Source organism: Oratosquilla oratoria, chromosome 14 (assembly GCF_046742065.1).
Source record: "Oratosquilla oratoria isolate Oo_2021 chromosome 14, ASM4674206v1, whole genome shotgun sequence".
Classification (NCBI taxonomy): Eukaryota; Metazoa; Arthropoda; class Malacostraca; order Stomatopoda; family Squillidae; genus Oratosquilla; species Oratosquilla oratoria.
The window spans coordinates 53,833,544-53,847,122 of record NC_134790.1 but is presented as its reverse complement, the minus strand read 5'-3'; the positions used below and the strand labels follow the sequence as shown (position 1 = coordinate 53,847,122).

General features: G+C 39.6%; 1 long non-coding RNA gene across 1 annotated transcript; it reads right to left on the bottom strand.

Moving 5' to 3' along the window:
- Positions 1 to 262: 262 nt before the first annotated feature.
- Positions 263 to 9,610, bottom strand: LOC143032548 (uncharacterized). Its single transcript, XR_012967120.1, has 3 exons — positions 9,541 to 9,610; positions 1,301 to 1,396; positions 263 to 609 (listed from the first exon to the last, which is right to left on the bottom strand). It is a non-coding gene; the product is annotated as an uncharacterized LOC143032548 (long non-coding RNA).
- Positions 9,611 to 13,579: the final 3,969 nt, after the last annotated feature.

The following is a 13,579-nucleotide window of genomic DNA, read 5'->3' as shown; positions in this document are numbered from 1 at the left end:
CTGTAAAGTGGTGGTGGTAGTGGTGATATGGTAGAGGTAAGGTGGCTGAGGTATAGTGGTGATGGTGATGTTATGGTGGGGGTGATGTTATGGTGGTGGTGATGGTGTTATAGTGGTGGTGGTATGGTGGTGGTATGGTAGTGATTGTGATGGTGATGATGGTGATAGTAAAAGTAATTCTATTGGCAATCTTAGAAATATTAATAATAAAGATGAAAAATTATACTACTGTTAAAGTCTGGTGATCATCGTGGTGGAATCATGGCAGAAATATGGTTTAAAAGATTTCGAAAAAAAAAAAAATAGACGAGTTGGATATAGCATGGCAGTAGTATTCAGTACAGTGAAGAAGACAGGAATAAGATTTCTACAACTAAAACCTTGTTCTACGGGCTCGAATTTCTTTGTGACTGCCGACCCCAAAGCTGACAACAGGATATCCAGTTTACGACCTGCATTGTTAAAGAAGCGCTTTCTCGACGTCATGGTGGTCGCTGTGAGAGGCGTTCCGCGAACAACACAATGCAGAACTAAGTCAGCTGCACTGCAGGAGGTTAGGTGTTCAGGGTCAATATGAACAGCTGCTAGAGTGCCTCTTCAGCTTGTGACCTGTGTAATATTAGAAGTAAGAAGTCCACGCGACGAAGAAACCTTCCATCATAAATAATAATTAGAATTAGAAGTTAATAGCTAGTTTCTGTAGACTAGGAGACATACCTTATAATGGAAGACAAGGATACTGAAACCTGTGTGTCGTAAAAGGCAAGTCAATGGGGAGCACCTCCTCTTTTTTCGTATTTTTCTTTCGAGTAAAGTCAGGGCAAAAAGTGTGTCCTGACTTTACCAACCTCCCTTTATGAGGTTACTTGTAAATGTAAAATACGAGTATGATTGACTTACAACTATTCTATGTATTAGTGTATATTTTTAGCACCATCAGCGTAATGAGGATAGTGCCTACTTCTTCTTTTAAGACTAGATTTTTTAATAAAAAGTTAACAAAGTTGTTCATGCTGCCACTTGAACAGCCCATATATGAAATAAAAGCACATAAGCTAAGTCAAAAATTAAAACAATCATATCGGCACTATGGTATGCAGTTGTAACATATGATAACTTTTATAATTAGTAAGACTGGCACATCCCTTATCACAATATAACACCATTAACCCGAGGAGTTATTACAGTTCATCATCTACGTCAAGGAAACATCAATAATGACTGAAGAGGAGCAGTTCGTTTCAATGATTCTTATGTTGTAACAGTGGAAGATAAACTGAAAGCAGATGATTGTTTTTACCTGCAGCAAAAGCCATTTCCTTTGTCATTTGTGGTCCGATAATGATGTCCTGAGGCACTCATCGGAGACTTCCGGGGATGAAACAGGTTGATGTGGCTGGAAGGTGAAGATCGAGGCGTACAAGTGTCGACACAGACATTGATCAAAACCGGTCTTATTTCAGCGTTTAAATGATGTTTTCTTAGAAATTGGTGCAATTTTTCATGTGAGATATTACAATGGAATGAAATGGAAAAACCAAATAGATAAGTAAGTCCATAATAAGGGAAGATTCTATAAAGATGAAACAGGTTGATAGAGACAGATAAAATGACAGAATAGATCAATTAAAGCGTAGATAAATGCATTAATGAGTTAGGAACAAATAAGTAAATAGATGAATGGAAAAGATAAGTGAGCAAATAAACAGAGGGTTAGTCTATTGTAACACACATTATACGCACACGCGGTCGCACGCACGCGAGCACATACATACACACGAACGCGCATCTCAACCAAAGCGTTAAAGGAGACATGATGTTGTAATTTTGTTACAGTCCTATTACTATTAACTAGATGAATAAGTATATGTTAATCACCAGCGTCATGGATCATGTACTTGACTCGTGATCGACAATCATAACCCTCCCGGATGAGAGCTCAAAGGTCATATAGCCGATCTAAGGGTGAATATGTATTTGTTTGTTATTACTAACATTATGGATCGAAATATAAAGAATTTAGCGCAATTGAAAATTCGATTTCTTGAATCAAGTCCTTAAGACTTTTTTTTTATCAACTGTAGAACAACCCCCCCCGCACAAACGTGCGCGCGCTAACCTGACCTAACCTAACCTAACCTAGCCTAACCTAACCTAACCAGACCTAACCTGACCTAACCTGACCTGACCTATCCTAACCTAATCTAGACAAACCTAACCTAGCTTATGTTAGTTAGGGTGGAGAATCTACAGTTAATCAGTGTGTGGGGTGAATTCTACAATTGAATGTAGTTAGGGTAGATTCTACAGTTGGTCAGTGTGTGTTGGGAGGGATTCTACAACTGACCCTTTTTCATTTAGTGGAGGAAAGGTAACAAATCCTCCTCCCATTCAACCATCATAACAATCTTCCCATACAAAAGATATAATCAGTACAATAAAAAGGCAAAGTAAATGATCAGGTACTTTTAAATATATGCTAACATTTGTCTAGAATCCTAGGAATGTTAACAATCACTCCTCTTTCTTCTTTGGTTGATTTTTATTTTATTTTATGAAGATTTATTCAGTTACTTCTGTCACGGATCGTTACTTTAATTGGTAGGTTTCCAAGGTAGTTAAATATTGATGTGGAGCATCCTACGGTATAGTGTTATAAGACTGATCTGAATTCTCGATTAGTTAGAGAAAAAACCTATGTAGTAATTAATTGATTACAAAGGAGAACGTTAGAGAACTTACCTGGTTGAGTTCTCTAACTAATCGTCGGAACTGAATAGAATTCTTGAGGCTTCGATGTCGGTAGAAATCCTTAGCCGAGGTTTGATTGTCCTTCTGGTACCAGGGTTAAAGCTTGTCTGGCGTTCAGTGACTAAAACTTAGTCTCGTTCGGCTGGAGTTCTAACGAGCCTTCAAAACGGCTTCGAAGCCACGGGATAACTGATACTTCAAGTAAGTTCTCAAGTTCCCGATTTGTTAATCAAATTACAACATAGGCTTAGATAATAAAGAGGGAGGGGAGTTTAATAATATTAATTAAAATTACGATAGTGTGGTACGAAGTTACAGGAAAGATTCCCGGTTCGAAAATTAAACAAGCTTTCGGAAAATTGCCGTAGGTCAAGGTAAACAATGCCATTCCCGTAACAACAATTACCACAGCCTCCCCCACCCCCCCAAAAAAAGTGTTTAAAAAATGTAACACTTTCGAACAAAATTTATAACAAGTTTTTGCTTGCTAGAGGCCTTACTAGGTCTCTAGAGGCCAGTGCAGTCCCACGAGTTGGCCTCACAGAGGTAGGTTCCAGAGAGACACAATCGTCTTGTAAAGAGTTAACCTCCTCTGCGTCTGAGACCTCTTCAAAGGGATCAGACTCTCTAGCCTGAACATTAGGAACCCCAGGGGATTCATCCTCAAGACTGGAACTCAACTCAGCATGGAGCTCTAGAGGGATTAAAAGTTTGATGTTCACTTTAATAGAGTTTCCATCAGGCTTAACGACAGAGACTGTACGTATTCTTGTCTTGGTCAGGAAAAGTTTCCACAATACGAACTAAGGGCCAGAAGGGTCTGGTCTTGAAGGGGAGTTTCAAAAAGGCAATATCTCCCTTTTCCCAGCTTCTAGAACTGTGATATGCAGCTCTATCCCATTCCCTTAAACTGACCAAGTACTCTGTCAACCATCGTTTTTTGAACTCTTCATAGAAATAATCCAGTCCATAACCAAGTTGAGAAGAGAAGGGTAGTCTTCTCTTGATTCCCATTCAGGGACTTGTTCCAAGTCTCCAAACATCAAGGAAGGAATGGTCCTTCCAATAAGAAAATGATTTGGGGTAATAACATCTACCTCATTTTCACAAGAACAATAAGTTAATGGTCTATTGATAAAACAAATTTGAACATCAGACAAAAGAGTGGTAATCTCTGCCAGGGAAGGAACAGACCTACCCAATACCTTATACAAACATTGTTTCACTGTCTGTATTAACCTTTCCCAAGTGGCACCACACCAAGCAGCATAAACAGGAATGGTTCTATGCTGAACAGGGGAAGTTTTAAATTTCTCTTCAAATTCAGAAGAAGATAAAAGTTGTTCAATAACATTTCCTGCTTGAACAAAAGATTTAGCGTTGTCAAAATAAACAGCAGAAGGAATTCCATACCTGTTAGCAAACCTAACAAAAGCCAAAATAAACTCAGGAGTGGACATAGTATCCACAACTTCTAAATGAACTGCTCTAGTATTGAAACATGTAAAGATAAGAATGTATATTTTAACCTTCTCTCCATTCCTGTCTCTAACCCATAAATGCCCTGTGTAGTCTACACCAGTATGGGCAAAGGGCACACTTAGATTTACCCTAGAGGCAGGTAAAGAGGAAGGAGAAGGATAATTAACTTCACGGGAATTGTATTTCCTACAAACTATACAATCCTTTAAAATGCTTAAAACAGCTTGTCTGGCCTTAAGTATCCAGAATCCGTGAATACGAAGGAAATTAAGTGTGGCTTGTAGTCCCATTTGCATAACTTGACAATGAGCAAAGAAAATTAGGATCTTAGTTAAATTATGAGATTTGGACAATAGAAGGGTATTGACAACCTCATATTTGAGGTTAACGTTCTTGTCAATTCTGCCCTTGGACCTAATCAAACCATTCTTGTCCAGGAACAAGTTCATTTGACTTACCAAAGGAGGTACGTCATTAGTGTTGGAATTCTGCAAATAAGCCAATTCAGCAGGAAAGGAATCCCTTTGCATAATACTCATCAAATAATTAGATGCTGCCTTAACAGGGTCAGCATTAGACTTCTTGAACAGAAAGACAGCCTTAAAAATCAGAGAAGTGTGATGAAGAATTTTACTATAGGAAGAAAACTTAGAGACATCTATTAGAGGAGGAGTGTCAACTTGTACAACAGCAGCATTGACAATGTCTCCCTTGAAACAGGAGGGAATACATCCCAAGTGACCATTTGGCCAAGTATGAGGAGACCACAACAACCATTCAGGTCCATAAACCCACCAATTAAATTTTTCCTTGAACACCTTAGCACTACAAGGTTTAGTTAGGAAATCAGCCATATTATGTTCAGAAGGAACGTAAGTAAAGAAAATGGGTGTGAACTTGGCCTTGAAAATTTCCAAAAGATTGGAAATGTCGATATGAGTCACAATGGCAAAAGCCGACAAGACTGTGAGAATAAACACCTTGTGAGATCGAAACCTTTATTAGTACTACGTTTCGCTTGTTACAGCTTTTTCAAGTACAGACATGACACACACTCTGAGCACATATAAGCCAACAGGGAAGGAACTGGGAGAGGTTATCAGGGAGGGGTGGGTGGTAGGTGGAGGGGGAGGAGGGGGACGGGTGGGACTTGGTGGAGACAAAGGAGGACATTTCGGACAGTTTGTTGAAGTGGACTAAGGGGGACATTTCATACATTTATTTAATGCGGGTAACAGATGGATTATAGGAGGGGCGATGTTAAACATGCCTCTGTTCTGCTCAATGGTTTTGAAGCTTTGAATGGCGGCCGCTTCGAGGCATTTTCTCCTCATCCTATCTGGTTCACTAAACAGAAGTTCTGCGTTATCCCAATCCATCAGGTGGTCGTTGGTGTTCCGGTGGATAACACAGGCGTTGGTGGTGATGTTGTTCCGGGAATCGTAGCGATGCTCCCGGATCCGGGTCTTCAGGTCACGGGAAGTCTCGCCGATGTATACTTTATCACATCCAGCACAGGGTATGCGGTAGACACCAGCGTTTTTTCCCCACATCTCGTCCTGGCTGTCATTCCTTCTTGAAAGCTCTTTGATAGTTCTGCTGGACTGGCCCACTACCTGAATGTTGCAACGCCCAAGTGTCCGGGTGAGGGTGGCGGTGACGCTGCTGGCTGGAAGGATAAGCCTCCTAGCTGGATCTTTTGTTGGTTCCCGCCCTTCCATTATTTGAGTGCCTTTTTCTTACACTGGTGGATGATGCACTCTGGATATATTAATTTATGAAAAACCTCCTTTATGTGCCTAAACTCGTCCTCTAAGAATTCAGGGCTACAAATTCTGAGAGCTCTGAGGTAGAAACCTATGACTACACCTTTTTTTAATACTGAGGTCATGGTGGGATAGGAAGTGAGTCAAATCGTCCTTATTGGTTGGTTTCCTGTAGACTGTAAATTTTAAAAAATTATCATGTTTGATAATAAGGGTATCCAAAAATGGAAGGGAATCGTTAATTTCTTCCTCCAAGGTGAACTGGATGGATGACTCAACCTCGTTCAGGGCCGCTTGGAGTTTGGGGATGTCAAACCGTCTGGGGGAAATTAATAGTATGTCATCCACATAGCGAAGCCATACTACGTTGCCAGGAACGATATCTGAGAAAGGCCCTGCTTCTAAAAATTCCATGAACAGGTTGGCAAGGACAGCGCTCAAAGGAGAGCCCATGGCCATGCCAAAACTTTGGTGAAAATACTGGTCCTGGAATTTGAAGTAATTAAATTGGACACAAAGCTGTACTAAATCCACAAAGTCATTGGGGGGAATAATGGAAGGGCGGGAACCAACAAAAGATCCAGCTAGGAGGCTTATCCTTCCAGCCAGCAGCGTCACCGCCACCCTCACCCGGACACTTGGGCGTTGCAACATTCAGGTAGTGGGCCAGTCCAGCAGAACTATCAAAGAGCTTTCAAGAAGGAATGACAGCCAGGACGAGATGTGGGGAAAAAACGCTGGTGTCTACCGCATACCCTGTGCTGGATGTGATAAAGTATACATCGGCGAGACTTCCCGTGACCTGAAGACCCGGATCCGGGAGCATCGCTACGATTCCCGGAACAACATCACCACCAACGCCTGTGTTATCCACCGGAACACCAACGACCACCTGATGTATTGGGATAACGCAGAACTTCTGTTTAGTGAACCAGATAGGATGAGGAGAAAATGCCTCGAAGCGGCCGCCATTCAAAGCTTCAAAACCATTGAGCAGAACAGAGGCATGTTTAACATCGCCCCTCCTATAATCCATCTGTTACCCGCATTAAATAAATGTATGAAATGTCCCCCTTAGTCCACTTCAACAAACTGTCCGAAATGTCCTCCTTTGTCTCCACCAAGTCCCACCCGTCCCCCTCCTCCCCCTCCACCTACCACCCACCCCTCCCTGATAACCTCTCCCAGTTCCTTCCCTGTTGGCTTATATGTGCTCAGAGTGTGTGTCATGTCTGTACTTGAAAAAGCTGTAACAAGCGAAACAAATATATTTTTCTTAGGAGCCTTGTTGGTCAGGATCCAAGAAAGGGCAACTTGACTATCAACAAAAAGAGCCACTGATTCAACCAGTGGGGCAGACACCAGTCCTTCCTCAAAAATAGTGTTGAGGCATTTCAAAGATAGAAAAGTTGCCATAAGCTCCAAAGACGGTAAAGTTCGCTGTTTAATAGGAGCCATCTTGACCTTGGCAAACAGAAGAGAGGTATTAGACTCCTTTAATTCTCTTCCTTCTTGCCCTACATATATGGCACATCCATAGGCTTCCTTGGAAGCATCAGCAAATACAAAAAATTTAAAGGGAAATTCTGTACAAAAGGTTTTCCTTTTAAAGGATAGGTTATTAACCTCCCTAAAATTTTCACATAACTTGTTCCATCTAACAACTCTCTATCCAATTTCCAATCCCAATCCATCATCTTTTGGCACACCTCTCTAATAAGGATTTTTCCATGCAAGAGCACAGGAGAGAAAAACCGTAAAGGATCAAATACAGAAGACAAGGAAGACAAAACTTGTCTTTTGGTTGAGGTATTCTTGTCAAGGAAAACATCCTTGATTCTAAAAGTATCATGATCCTTATTATAAATATAACTCAAGACTTTAACCTTCTCTTTATTGCAAACTACTTCTTGATCAAGAACAGAAAGAACAGAAGTCGAATTGCATGTCCACTCCCTGAGAGGTAAACCTCCATTGAGCATGATCTCATTAATCTTCTCGACCATTGCAGGGAGGGAACAAAGCTCGTTAGTAGTGTAGACCAAGTTGTCTACATAAAATTTATCCTTTATTAAGGAGGCAGTTAGAGAGTCAGGCTGCAAAGAAAGATGGTGTTAGATAATGAAATTTAGAATGAAAGGAGAGCAAATAAAGCCAAAAATTATAGTACTATACCTAAAGGGTATATACTGGTCGTTAATCCTCCTGAAAAAACAGAACCTGTTACGATCAGCCTCATCCTTCAAACGGATCTGCAATAAGGCTTTCATAACATCAGCCAAAATGACATGATTATTGGTCCTGAAATACAAGAGAGAGAGAAGGTTGTTCATCAAGTCAACTCCCGGGAATGCAGCTTCATTTAAGGAAGGAGCTTTTCCTACTTTGAGAGAGCAATTGAAAACTGGCCTTATTCTAGAAGTGGAAAGATCATCATCCTTCAACACATGTCTATGGGGTATAAAGATTTGTCCAGGGACTCTTTTAGTTACTGGCTCAATAATACCCAAGGCCTCTTGCTGGTCAAACACAGCTTCATAATCCTCTCTAAGCCCCTTTTGCTCCAGTTTGTCATAAACCCTTTGAGCTACAGCTAGAGATATCTTAAGGTTAGAGGGAACAAGATCCACCAAATCCTTTTTCCACGGGATCTTCACATAGTAATGTCCATTCTTGAAGGAAATGGACTGTTTAAATTCATCAATGTGTAAATTATCAATATCCGGGGTCTGTTCCTCTTTAATACCAATGGACTCCAAAGAATAGAAATTGTCAAGACCATACTCAACATTAGAATTAATAAAGACTTCCTGCAAAGGATAAAATTGAGAACTTACAGGTTCTAAACAAAAGTTGACAAGAAACTTTTCTTTGCCTAACCTTTTGGGAGGAAAATATTTAACAGTCTTACAAGACTGAGTAAGGGAAGTGCCTTTCTCAGTTTTCTTTAGAGAAACTCCATTGGTCTTGAAAGAAGAATTATAGAAAACAAGTGAATCTCCATGATATTCCTCTAAGCAATTATAAGAATCCATTCCAAGGTCAGAGTCTGGTTTTATCCTCAAAGGCCTCTCCTTGCATTTGAAACTATCAACGTCTTGGATTTCATTAGAGGGCATTTCAGGGATCCCCCTTATCATTCTCTTTAAGTAGAAAGGCATCTCACTAGGAGTGATATATTGAGCCCCATAGTCCCGTATGGAATGTAACCATTAGTAAGTTTGATAACCTTGCATGACGGGCTACCATACAAGGGGGCACTTTCAATTGAAAAGTTTGAGAAGTTTTGAAGAATATCGTTGCCTAGGATCCCTAAAACGTTCAGTTGGTCTCCCTTCACTTTTGGATAACTTGGCGAGACAAAAAATTGGTGATTATTCACACTAAGTATAGAAGATAAGGAAGGAATTTGTAAGGACAAGTTGAATCCTTCAATGGCAAAGAACAAACTAAACAAATTCATCCCTGAAGGGAGTTTTAAGTTAGCAGTGTAGTTAAAATCTCTTTTATTCATTAGAGGTAAACCAAACTACTGACTTACCGAATGAACCAAGTTGCTAAGTCCTCGATAGCTGCCAGCTTTGAAAGTGAAACGACACGGACCTACTTCGGTAAGTCACTACTTTCGTCTAAAATAAAAACCTATACTAAAGTCTCAAAAAGCTTAAGGATAGTTAAAATCTAATTGCAATCCGAACGTAGTATATGTTAAGAGTACCTGTGAGGGAACCAACAGAATAAACTGAGATCACATTGAAATGTTGTTGGAATCAGCAAATTTTGATCGCTTGTGTTCGTGTCCCTAATGTCCTGCCTAAGAATTCACAACATTCACACTTTCAGTTTGTGTCGGACTTAGATTATTTCTCTCCTAATGCTGTGCAGTACTTTGAGAACATACATAGAATATATAGTAGTTTTTTTGAAAGTGGAATTTTAAGTGCCGAAAGAAGTTGAGAGGACAGTCACTAAATACGAAGTGGACGTAGTTCATTATCACAATAATTCCTAAATTATTGCTGCATTGGTAAGACTTATGTGAGTAGTGTACATCAATCAATCAATTAATCAAATCAGCCATCCTGAGTCCACTGCTGAACAAAGGCCTCCTTCATAGCATTCCATGATTCACACGACCGCGCCATCATCTGCCACGTCACTCCTGCAAACTTTTCGATCTCGTCTCACCACCCTCTGCCTGGTCTCCCTCTTCCACGCTTCCTATCTCGCGGCGTCCACTCAGTAACACACTTGCTCCATCGTTCATCAATCGTTCGCACTAACTTACTTGCCCAATTCCACTTCCTCTCTTTTACCGCCTCCACAATATCTTTCATTCTAGTCTGCTCTCTCACCCAACTTGCTCTCTTTCGGTCTCTCAGCGTTATTCCCATCATTGATCTCTCCATTCTCCTCTGTGCAGTCCTTAGTTTTGTTCCCATCGCCTGCGTTAGTTTCTAAGTCTCGCACCCGTAGAATATTGCTGGCAGAGTGAATTGATTGTAAACTTTATGTTTCAAACATAAAGGTAGAGAGCCTCTCAGTATTTTATTATACTTACCAAACACTTTCCAACCAATTGTAATGCGTCTTTTTATTTCATTACCATTATCTTTCGTCTCTTTCACCATCTGGCCTAAATAATTATACTCCTTAACTTCTTCGAGTCTCTCACCATCAATTATCATCTTTTAACTTTCAACTTTTGTGTTGAACATTAATTTGGTCTTACTGTTATTCATTTTTAAACCTGCTTTGAAAGTTTCCTTGTTTAGATCACTCAGCATATTTTGCAAGTCTTCTGCTCTTTCTGAAATAAGAATATTGCCATCCGCAAATCTTAGGTAGTTCAAATATCCGCCATTAATCTTTAAACATTTCTTTTCCAAACTCAATTTTCTGAAAATATCTTCCAAGCAAGCTGTAAATAGTTTCGGTGAAATTGTATCGCCTTGCCGTACTCCTTTCTCGATCTTGATCTTTACTTTATCTTTATGTAGTCGAATTATAGCGGTAACTTTCACATGAATATTTTCTAAAACTCTTACGATCTGTTCGTTTGTACCCTGCTTGCGTACCGAGTCAAAAACCTTCTCGTAATCTACAAAAGCTAAACAGAGAAGTATGTTGTATTCTGTAGTTTTCTCGATTATATACATTTGATAGCAAGCTAATCGGTCGATAGCTACCAAGGTCCTTCTGGTCTCCTTTTTTATGAAGCAAAATCACTATAGCATTGCACCATGATTCAGGAACGCTTTCTTGACGTAAGCACTGGGTGTACAACTGAGCTAATTTAATATGAACTAGTTTACCTGCGTCTTTCAACAGACCTATCGATATACCATCCTCCCCAGGTGCTTTTCCTCGTTTCATAGTTTTTAGAGCAAATTCTACTTCTTTCTTTGTAATCTCTGGTACACTACTAACGTCTACACGTGAATATACTGACTCAACTACGGTCTTCGGCGAATAAAGCTCTTAGCAAAATTCTTCTATTCTTTTTGCCATTCTGTCTCTGCATTTAATGATTTCTCAATTTCTATCTTTCAAAGATATCATTTGCTGTCTTCCTAAAGCACGTCTGCGCTCAGTCCCTTTAATAATTTTACCTTTCCGAATAGTTCGTCTATTTCATCCGTGTTTCTCTTTCTCTTTCTCTTTCTATTTCGTCTCTCCTACTTTTAATCTGCATGGTCCTTCTTCTTTTAATTAGGTTATTTGTAGCTTTGGAGTATTTGTTTCCTCTAATGTTTTTTTATACTTCCTTCAAATTGATATCTTCCAGGATGTCCTCGTTAGTTCTTAGAGCTTCGAATCTATTTTTAATTTCTAACTGAAATTTCTTATTATTATCCTTAACGTTTGCAATGCTGATTTTCTTTCTTAAAATTAGTTTATTTCTCTCGGCTCTGAAATTTGATTTAGCTGTGCAACCTACCATTCTATGGTCACTACCTATGTTGACTTTATTTATCACCATAACATTGCCAATGCTTTTGCTCTCATCTCCTAATGTGAAGTCTATTTCGTTCTTTGTTGTTCCATTTGAACTTCTCCACGTCCATTTACGACCTACACGCTTTTGGAAGAAAGTGTTCATTGTCCTCATGTTGTAATTCTCTGCCAAAATTGACTAAAATCTCGCCTCTGTCATTTCTTTCACATATTCCAAATTTCCCAATGCATGTCTCATCTCCCATCTTCTTTCCCACTTTAGCATTAAAGTCTCCTATTACCAACGTGTACTTACTTTTTTCTTGATCCCTTACTTGGCTTAAATCATCATAGAACGACTCAATTTCATCATCTGAACTCTGTGAAGTTGGTGCATAAACCTGAACTATTTTTAGAGTGTACCTTTTACACAGCCTAATCACAATCCAAGCTACCCTGTGTGACAAACTACTGAATTAGACTACGTTACCAGCAATCTCTCGGTTGATCAAGAATCCTACTCCACTAGATCTTTCTTTGTCTTTACCTCTATAGTAGAACAGGTGGTGACAATCTTATAATTGCATCAGCTTTTCTTCCGCTCTTCGGACTTCGCTCAGTCCTACGATGTCCCACTTGATGCTGTCTAGTTCTTCCATTAAACTCTCCAGTCTGTGGTCTTCTGAGAGACTTCTTATGTTGTAAGTATAGATCTTCATTTTCTTCCTGTTGTTTAATGTCCAAGACTTGGATGTGCCTGGACAGTGCTTACTCACATTCGGTGGCACACTTTAGGAGACGATGATCCAACAGGAACGCCCGGTTTTGTTTTGGTTGTGCTGTTCATGGTTGCTATGAATTTTTTTTTTCAGTAATCTCACCTCCGTGCCAACTGGTTTCTGGCGAGATATTTCTCTGGTGTCACCTTATTCATTATATTCGGTGAAGCCCTATATCTATAGGGTGTCCAATGGCCCACGCCGTCATTATGACGGTACCGTTATTATGACGTGCCAGTTAGCAGTGGGTCCTACGACTGTGTGTGTAAGCTGCTCTTTCTGTGATCTTTCTTACAAAACCAGTTCGATATAGGTGACCCTACAGAGATTTTCTCTCTATAGCTTTTCTCAAGCCTATCCACCACGTCAAGGTGTCAGCTCTCGGATAGGGATAGTGTACATAGATTGAGGTAATACTTAGTAATGAATCAAGCTATGATTACTTCTTGCGAAACTAATTTCGGTGGCGGTAGTGTTTTCAAAGTAAACCCTGGGTAAGGCATGCTTACCAAAGAGAAGCTGAGGTGAGATATTATTATGTAGACCAGAAGAGGAACCTTAAAATCTATGAAGGAGAAATATATAAGAATAATTGTTACTGTATTTCAAGCGATTGTATCATAAAGTTAGTTAGAACAACACATATATCATATAAAACTGTCATTCATCTATAATGGACGTTGTAGTAACTTAATTAGTGTACACATTACCAGAAATAATGCATGCAGCAGTGTGAAACAAACTAAAAAAAATGTATGAAAGATGGCGCCACTTATCAATCATAAAAATGTATGAAAGGTGGCGCCACTTATCAATCATAAAAATCGAGAAGTAAAATAAAATAAAACCTTATAAGCGCATCAC